The sequence below is a fragment of the Coregonus clupeaformis genome, unplaced genomic scaffold (assembly GCF_020615455.1).
Source record: "Coregonus clupeaformis isolate EN_2021a unplaced genomic scaffold, ASM2061545v1 scaf2494, whole genome shotgun sequence".
Classification (NCBI taxonomy): Eukaryota; Metazoa; Chordata; class Actinopteri; order Salmoniformes; family Salmonidae; genus Coregonus; species Coregonus clupeaformis.
In genome coordinates this window covers 12,263-21,018 of record NW_025535948.1, presented here as the reverse complement: position 1 = coordinate 21,018, position 8,756 = coordinate 12,263, and the positions used below count along the sequence as shown (strand labels likewise).

The following is an 8,756-nucleotide window of genomic DNA, read 5'->3' as shown; positions in this document are numbered from 1 at the left end:
GGGTTTTGAATATGGATCATAACATTCTGTGACATGACATCTATGGTTTATTATTGTCTTTGACTCAGACTGTGAAAGGGACTGTGAGTGTGAAACACAACATGTGATAATATAACACAGGCGTGATGTTATTATTATTATGATGATTGCCCCATTGGGCTGTGGGTCAGGACAGGGTATGAGAATCAAAGTTCCTTTCCTAGAATCCTCCAGGGGAAACCTACCTGGCTGCATGACTCAGTGATTCCTTCCTGTTTCTGTCCCCCTCTCTTACCTCTCTCCCGTGGCGTTGTCCTCCTCACCTCACCAGACAATTGTTCCTATCCCCTCTAGCCTGGTCGTCCCCACATCTAACAACCATGTGTAAAGTTCGTAACACTTCTCATGAATAGCTTCTTAATAATGTATTATAAGCACATATATAATGCCTTATAAGCTATGTATAATGCACTATAATGCATAGAGATTAAATTGATATTTATGAGCACTTATTATGCGCTTATTATACATTATGAAGAGCGCATTCAGAGGAAGTGTTAGCAAATTAGCCTGAGTGCCAGTCTTGTTTAAGCCATCATGTCAACTCCTTGCCACTCAATGTCATGCCAAACATGCTTAGCATGACAATGAGTGGCATCTGGGACCAGGCTATTACTGAGTTGGCCATACAGCACAAACAGTAGAGATGTGTAGCTCCCCACTGTCCCCCTCCGGTGTGCATTCTTCTCACCTTCTGTTTTGTACATAAACAACACTGCTACTGTACTTTTACTGTTTCCGTGTATTTCTTGCTTTATTTGATTGTTTTAGTTTTTTCTTATGGATTTATTTTAGGATACTTGATTTGATTTATATGAAATAATGTGTCCTTTCTGAAGTACTGTATGTATATTTATTTATCAGGTAATTTATTTACATTATATTATTGACATCTTTTGACTTCAAGAGTGCAGCCTCATAAATGTAGGCCGGTGATATTCCATGCTTATTAAAATACAATTATGAATACTATTATTATTATTATTATTATTATTATTAAAGCATGTGTTTTTATTGGCCTGTATATGATAAACAATGTGATTTTACAATGTCTTTGACTTTTAATTCAACACACACACACACACACACACACACACACACAAATAGAGAACATGATAGATGTACAGAGACTGGCAGACTGACTCTGGTGAGCATGTGTCACTATTTGTTTTATTTGTTAACCAACCTATAGCTCACAATTCTGAACATCATAAGCGATTGTCAGCCTCACTGTCATTCCATGTTCCCCCCTTTCCATCTTTCATTTGTCTACCCTTCTCACCTGTTTCACCCCCATCTCCTTTTCCCTAGACACATCTCTCTCTCTCTCGCTCTTTCTCTCCTTTCTCGCCTCTCTGTCGATTGAGAACCTTCCTCATACTAACGTCACTCTTGTGATAGAACATACAGTATCATATATAGTAATAAATAAAGTCAAATGGTGTACAAAGATGTAGGAAGAAATGACAAACAGGTCAGCTCGTACTTTAAGTCACCCAGCCTATTTTGCTATTTCATTTGAGTGAATTACCTTTGTGTCTTTAAAAACAACGTCTTTGAATTAAGAACAACTAAGGGCCACCCGGGTGAGTTGTTAAAGTCCTTTTTGTTTTTATTTAGTATTTTTGTCTTCCCTAAGTCTTTATGTTTTGTTCTTCTGTTGTCTGCTGTTACATCAGATCCTGCTGGTGCTGTGTTGACTCAGAGACCACCTATAGAGGGAGACAAAGAAGACATTTACTGTAACGCGAGAAGAAGAAGCAAGAGGGAGATTGGTGTGTATTAGAAGTGAAATAACAAGCCTATTAAACTATTGGGAAAGATACAGCTGCAAAGTAAAGCTACAGTTGGTGTTGGTAGAACAATATGGCTTGTCAGAACTTGACTCCGGTGGAAGGGAAATCGTATTATGTTGTTGTCAGCGAGGGGAGAGGAATTTGAGATATTCTCTCAAATACAAGTCTGTGCAAATACAAGTCTGTGGGTGTGTTTGTGATCTCTGGTTCACTCTACAAACAAGTGTATCTCTACGTTAGGGTGTGTGCGTGTGTGTGTGTGTGCGGGTGCTTGCGTGCGTGTGTGTACGTGAGTGCGTGCATGCGTGCGTGTGTATGTTACCTCTCCGTCGCGGGTCTCGATGGTCTTGATAAGGACACTTTTCTTTGAGTGTGACTCAGCAACGCGATGATGATGCTCTGGGCTTGTTTCTGTCCAGACAGACAACCGTGGAATTAATATTAATCTTCTTTACAACAACTCTGTTCACCTTTTAACTTTTGTGTCACCCCTTAAAATCAACTAATGAATGGTTATATTTATGCATCAGGCTTGAGGGGTCAAGTGAGGATCATTTGAAGTTCAACCCTGTCACTTTTGATTTATGGTGAAGTAAACAGCTGCAAAAGATTTAGCTACTTGTATCAATTGTGCCCTCTTGTGGCGTGATGCTGTAAATCATCTTATTTTGCAGCAGTGTTTGATAAAATAGAGTGTGCGTGAATGTGCGTTTGTGTGTGTGTGTGTGTGTTGTTCTTACCACGGAAAGTCATGGTGGAATAGTTCTGTATGGGAAGGGAAATCCTACAGAGGGAGAGGAAGGGGGATGTCAGTTTTTAGCAGTGATACCAAATACCATTGTCATACAAGATAATGCATAATCTCTCTGTCCTCAGTCCTCTCCTCCTTTCTTCTCACCCCATTTCTTCAGCACTCCTTCAACCCCCTGCTATTGTCTTCTCCTTCAACCCCCTGCTATTGTGTAATCCTTCAACCCCCTGCTATTGTCTTCTCCTTCTTCCCCTGCTATTGTCTTCTCCATCAACCCCCTGCTATTGTCTTCTCATTCTTCCCCCTTTCTCCTGCCCTCCTCTATCCCTTCCTCTGCTTCCCCTCTTCTTTATCCCTTCCTCTCTGCTTCCCCTGCTTCTTTATCCCTTCCTCTCTGCTTCCCCTGCTTCTTTCTCACCGGCCCTCCTCTCTCTCTCTCATCTCCTCATCTCCCTCCTCATACCTGCTCTCCCTCTCCCTCCAGCAGTTTCCTGTAGGTTGCTATCTCTACATCCAGGGCCATCTTGACGTTGAGCAGGTCCTGGTACTCTCTCAGGTGCCTGGCCATCTCATCCTTCATGTTGGCGATCTCAGCCTCCAGACGGGAGATGGTGTCCTGGAACCCACCCGCCTCCCGGCCCGTGGCGCTCCTCCATCTCTCTCATCTGCCTCATCAGAGACTCGTTCTGCAGGGAGGGACAGGGGGGTTAGTGGGAGGAGGGGAGAGGGGGAGGGGGGAGAGAAGGTGGAAGGGGGAGAGGGAGAAAAGGAGGGGAGAGACATTTTAGAAAGAGATTGGACATGGAGAAGTGTGCCGTCATGTTTCTTGGAAGTGAACTTGCAGATCAGGGAAGGACAACATGAAGAAAATGAGAAGGCGAGGAATAAAGGGTGGTGGTATGAATTATGAAAGGACAGAAGGATATGAGGAGGAATAAATGGTGTCATGAGAAGAGGAGAATAGTGTTCAGTCTGAGAGACTTACGGTGCCTTTAAGTGAGTCAATCTCACAGGTGTAGGACTGGAGCTGGTGCCTGAACTCCATGGTCTCCATCTTGGCCTGCTTCAGAGCCTCGTTGTTCTTGTTCACCGCCTGGTTCAGGTCTGTCACCTATAGGTCAGCAGGGGTCAGAGGTCAACAATGAAGTACATCACTTTGTCTATCTATCTATCTCTCTTTCCTCCCCCCTCCCCCCTTTTCTCTCTGTCTCATTCCTCTCTCCCTCTCCCTCTCCCCCCCACCTTAGACTTGTACCACTCCTCAGCCTCCGAGATGTTCTTGGCCGCGATGCCCTCATACTGGGCCCTGATGTCCCTGAGGGCAGCTGTCAGGTCCGGCTTGGACATGTCCATCTGGATCTGCACCTGGGTCTCCTGCATCTGGGACTGCATCTCACGGATCTCCTGCAGGTGAGGTGTGGAGGAGGGAGTGAGGTGAGGTAGAGAGGAAGGGGAGGTTTTAAAGTGGAAGAAAGCGGAGGAGAAGGAGGAGGAGCAGAGGTCAATAGTTTAAGGTTTCTGCAGCTTTCTTTTCTCCATTGTCTGTTTAGAAGCACACACACACACACACACACACACACACACACACACAACCTAGTGTTTGTTCACCTTGTATAAGACAGAGTGAGCGTCTGCTAAATAGTTAGTTAAATAGTTAACCAATAGCTACCCAGACTATCTGCATTGACCTTTTTGACTCATCACATACGCTGCTGCTACTGTTTAATATCTGTCACTTTATTCCTAGTTACAGTGAGGGAAAAAAAGTATTTGATCGGACGGGGCCATGTACCGTCAAATCTTGGGTGAGATCCTCCCTTCCCTCAGCCAGGGCATTGAAAATGGGTCGTGGATGGGTATTCCAGCATGACAATGACCCAAAACACACGGCCAAGGCAACAAAGGAGTGGCTCAAGAAGAAGCACATTAAGGTCCTGGAGTGGCCTAGCCAGTCTCCAGACCTTAATTCCATAGAAAATCTGTGGAGGGGAGCTGAAGGTTTGAGTTGCCAAACGTCAGCCTCGAAAACCTTAATGACTTGGAGAAGATCTGCATAGAGGAGTGGGACAAAATCCTTCCTGAGATGTGTGCAAACCTGGTGGCCAACTACAAGAAACGTCTGACCTCTGTGATTGCCAACAAGGGTTTTGCCACCAAGTACTAAGTCATGTTTTGCAGAGGGGTCAAATACTTATTTCCCTCATTAAAATGAAATCAATTTATAACATTTTTGACATGCGTTTTTCTGGATTTTGTTGTTGTTATTCTGTCTCTCACTGTTCAAATAAACCTACCATTAAAATTATAGACTGATCATGTCTTTGTCAGTGGACAAACGTACAAAATCAGCAGGGGATCAAATACTTTTTTCCCTCACTGTATATGTACATATCTAACTCAATTACCTCGTACCCCTGCACATCGACTCGGTACTGGTACACCGTGTATATAGCCATGTTATCGTTACTCATTGTGTATTTATTATATATTTTATTATTACGTGTTTTACTTTTCTATTATTTCTCTTATTTTCTTTCTCTCTGCATTGTTGGGAAGGGTGTTGTTTACGAAGCATGTGACAAATAACACTTGATTTGATTTGTGTGTATCCATTCCTGTCTCAGAGAGTAATTATAGCAGTGAGTCTGTTGTGGGATATTACACAGACCTCATATGCAGACCACAAGCCCAGTGCCAACTGCTCACTGCGCTGGCAGAGATTGTGTGTGTGTGTGTGTGTCTGTGTGTCTGTGTGTCTGTGTGTCTGTGTGTGTCTTTGTTCATTCCTACCACAGAGAGACAGACAGATGGAATGACCAATGACTAGATACATTGACAGACAGCCAGACAAACAGACAGACAGACAGACAGACAGAGGACAGACAGACAGACAGACAGACAGACAGACAGACAGACAGACCAACTGTAATAACACAAAAACACATTGAAATACACAGACTGAGTAACGTACCTCCTCGTGAATCTTCTTGAGGAAGGCGATCTCCTCCTGTAGGGTCTCAATGCGTCTCTCCAAGTCTAGACGGGCCAGAGTGGCAGCATCAACATCCTAGAACAGACAGACGTTAGATTAGATGAAAACTGGTTGAATCAACATTGTTTCCACGTCATTTCAACCCCAAAATAAATGTGGTGACGTTGAATCAACGTGGAAAAACTAAGGGCATTTGTCTTTTTTTCACCCAACTTTTAACCTAAATCCGATTAAATTGTGAATTTATTTGTTGGTTTCACGTTGAATTCACATTAGTTGACAACTCAATCAAAACTTGACGTTGAACTGACTGACGTCTGTGCCCATCCAGTCTACGTTTAGAGTAATAGCAGGGAAAATACTAGTAGTGAGAAAATGGTATCATATTCATAATCTGTGTTGATTTATAGTGTTCAACTCACAGCTCTGAAAGCAGCCAGGTTGTTCTCTGCATCCTCCCTCTGAAGGATCTCTTCCTGCAGTCTGGATACACAGTTAATCAAAGAGATGGCGTGAGACCGATCACAATTGTGTCTTTTATGTGTCTGCACCTGTCTAATAATCACCCAGAAATAGTTTGATATGCACTTTAAGACTGCTGTGTGGATATAATGTGCAAATGTGGTCATAATCCAATCCCAGGTCCCATTTTGAATACCAGTTGTAGACGTTGGGAGGCCATACTGACAGATATAGAGATCTGGATTATATCTATCTGTATACAGATGTTTTAATTCCTGGCCTTTTATAGAGCCAGACCGTGGTGCCCGTAAGCTGACGGTAAGTACATGCCTCTGTAAGGGCTTGAGGCTTAGACCATACCCTAATGTGAGAAGGAGGCTGGCTTTAGTCTTTCAGAAGGAGGCTGGGTCTAGTCCTTCAGGGGGTTAGGTGGGGGGATGGATCTAGTCTACTTAATTAAAGGTCCACTGGAGTTGGAACAAGACTATCCCACTCTGCACTTGTGTGCATCTTTCTTTCTTCACCAGTCTTTATTAATCACTAGTGCTTCTCTCCCATTTCATGGGTTGAATGAGAATGTCATGGAAGATCCTGTGTTGTCACTCAACCCACACATACACTGTGTATTTAAAATGTAATCTAGGCCTACATTTCAACAGCAGAGGAGGCATGCTGATCTCACAACTATGCAAACAGCACTTTTCCTTAATAAATAAGTAAGTCTATCACACATTTGAAAAACCTGAAGCAAAGTTATAGACACTTATGACCAAGTTTAAAAATACTTGCTGTAGCCACAACAAACAAACCAGCTAAACCACAACAGCTAATAGAGCGGTGCTGACTGAAATCCTAGGGGACTGTATGCATGAACCAGCCGTGATATCAGTGCTGCTTCTAGTGGTTGAAATGTCATGCTTACATTATACTACGATCTACTCGTCTGGAGTTCTCCTCTATCTAATCTTACCCATAATCCTCTCCTTCATCCACTTATCCACAATCAGATACTACACGCCTGCAGTCTTACATCAACTGAGCAATCAATGAATCAATGTATCAATCAAGTCCTGTTTACATCAGCAGTTGTCACAAAGTGCTTTTACAGTAACTTCTAGTTGCCATATTTCTCCCCCTACTCGTCCTCCTTTTCCTCCTCTTTTCCTCGTTCTCCTTCTACCTCCTCCTTCTCATCCTCTCCCCCCTCATCCTGCTCCTCTCCCTTCTCTTCCTCCCTCCTCCCCCTCTCTCCTACCTTAGTTTGATTTTGTCCAAGTCTTCGCCCAGGTTGTCCCTCTCCACCTCGATGCGGCTCCTCTGATTGGTTAAGGCCTCCACCTGGCGACGCAGGTCCCTCATCTCCTCTTCGTACAGGTCGGCGATGCGTGTGGGTTCGCGCCCCCGCAGCCTCTCGATCTCCACCACCAATGTAGCGTTCTGCTGCTCCAGGAAGCGAACTTTCTCGATGTAGCTGGCGAAGCGGTCGTTCAGGTGCTGCAGCTCGACCTTCTCGTTGGTGCGTGTGTGGAGGAACTCCTGGTTCAGCGCGTCGGCCAGGCTGAAGTCCAGTGTCTCCCCCATCCCTGCGTATGACCGTGAACCGTGTGCGGTCGATGACATCACAGGTCCGCCGAAGTGAGACGAGGTGCGGTAGCCGGAGTAAGCGGGCGAGGCGGAGGTCTTGGTGACTTCGTAGACCCGGGAGGAGATGTGGCCGGAGCCGCCATGTCCGAGTCCGAGGCCCCCGCCCGAGCCCCGGCTGCTGTAGAGGGAATGGGACATGGCAGGGCTGTACCCTGCGCCAAAGGTGCGGCGGTAGGATGAGGTGCCAGACTGGGCCGACTGAGCAGAAGAGCGGTAGGAGGTCATGGTGGAGAGCAGAAAGGTCTGGAGCAGGAGAAAAGTCTGGGCTGGAGCAGGAGAAGGGTCTGAGATGGCTGCTGGAGTGGACTGGAGCAGGGAGGCTGACTGAGGGACACACAGGGCTCACTCTGGCTATTTGTAGTACCTACCCCCTCATATCCCCTCCCTCAAATCCTCTATATACCCTCCCCCTCTTTCCATCTCTACCACTCTCTTCCCTTCTCTGTCTGGGTCTCTCTCTCTCCGTTTCTCACCTCCCCCCGCTCCCCCCTCTCCAGAATGGGCTGTCACAGGTCCTGGTGTGGGGTCTGGGATTTTGGTACAGATTGTGTTCCAGAGTGAGAGGAGAGGGTTCTGGGAGGCTGTGTCCACCCTGACCTCCACAGCAGCATGACTGAACTCACAATGGCCAGCTAGGCCTCAGCTCAGCAATTGGACAGCTTCATGTCCACACGCCAGCTCAACCCTAACCTTAGCCTCAACTACAACCCTAACCCTAAATTCATGTCCACACCCCGGTTCAACCCTAATCCTCAACCACAACCCTAACCCCTAGCTTCATGTCTACATCCCTGTTCAACCCTAATCCTCAACCACAACCCTAACCCTAGCTTCATGTCCACATCCCTGTTCAACCCTAATCGTCAACCACAACCCTAACCCTAGCTTCATGTCTACATCCCGGTTCAACCCTAATCCTAGCCTCAACCACAACCCTAACCCTAGCTTCATGTCTACATCCCGGTTCAACCCTAATCCTAGCCTCAACCACAACCCTAACCCTAGCTTCATGTCTACATCCCGGTTCAACCCTAATCCTCAACCACAACCCTAACCCTATATTCATGTCTTC

General features: G+C 45.6%; 1 pseudogene; it reads right to left on the bottom strand.

The window, feature by feature from the left end:
• Positions 1-1,187: 1,187 nt before the first annotated feature.
• LOC123488766 lies at positions 1,188-8,028 on the bottom strand (annotated as a pseudogene).
• Between the last annotated feature and the right edge of the window lie 728 nt (positions 8,029-8,756).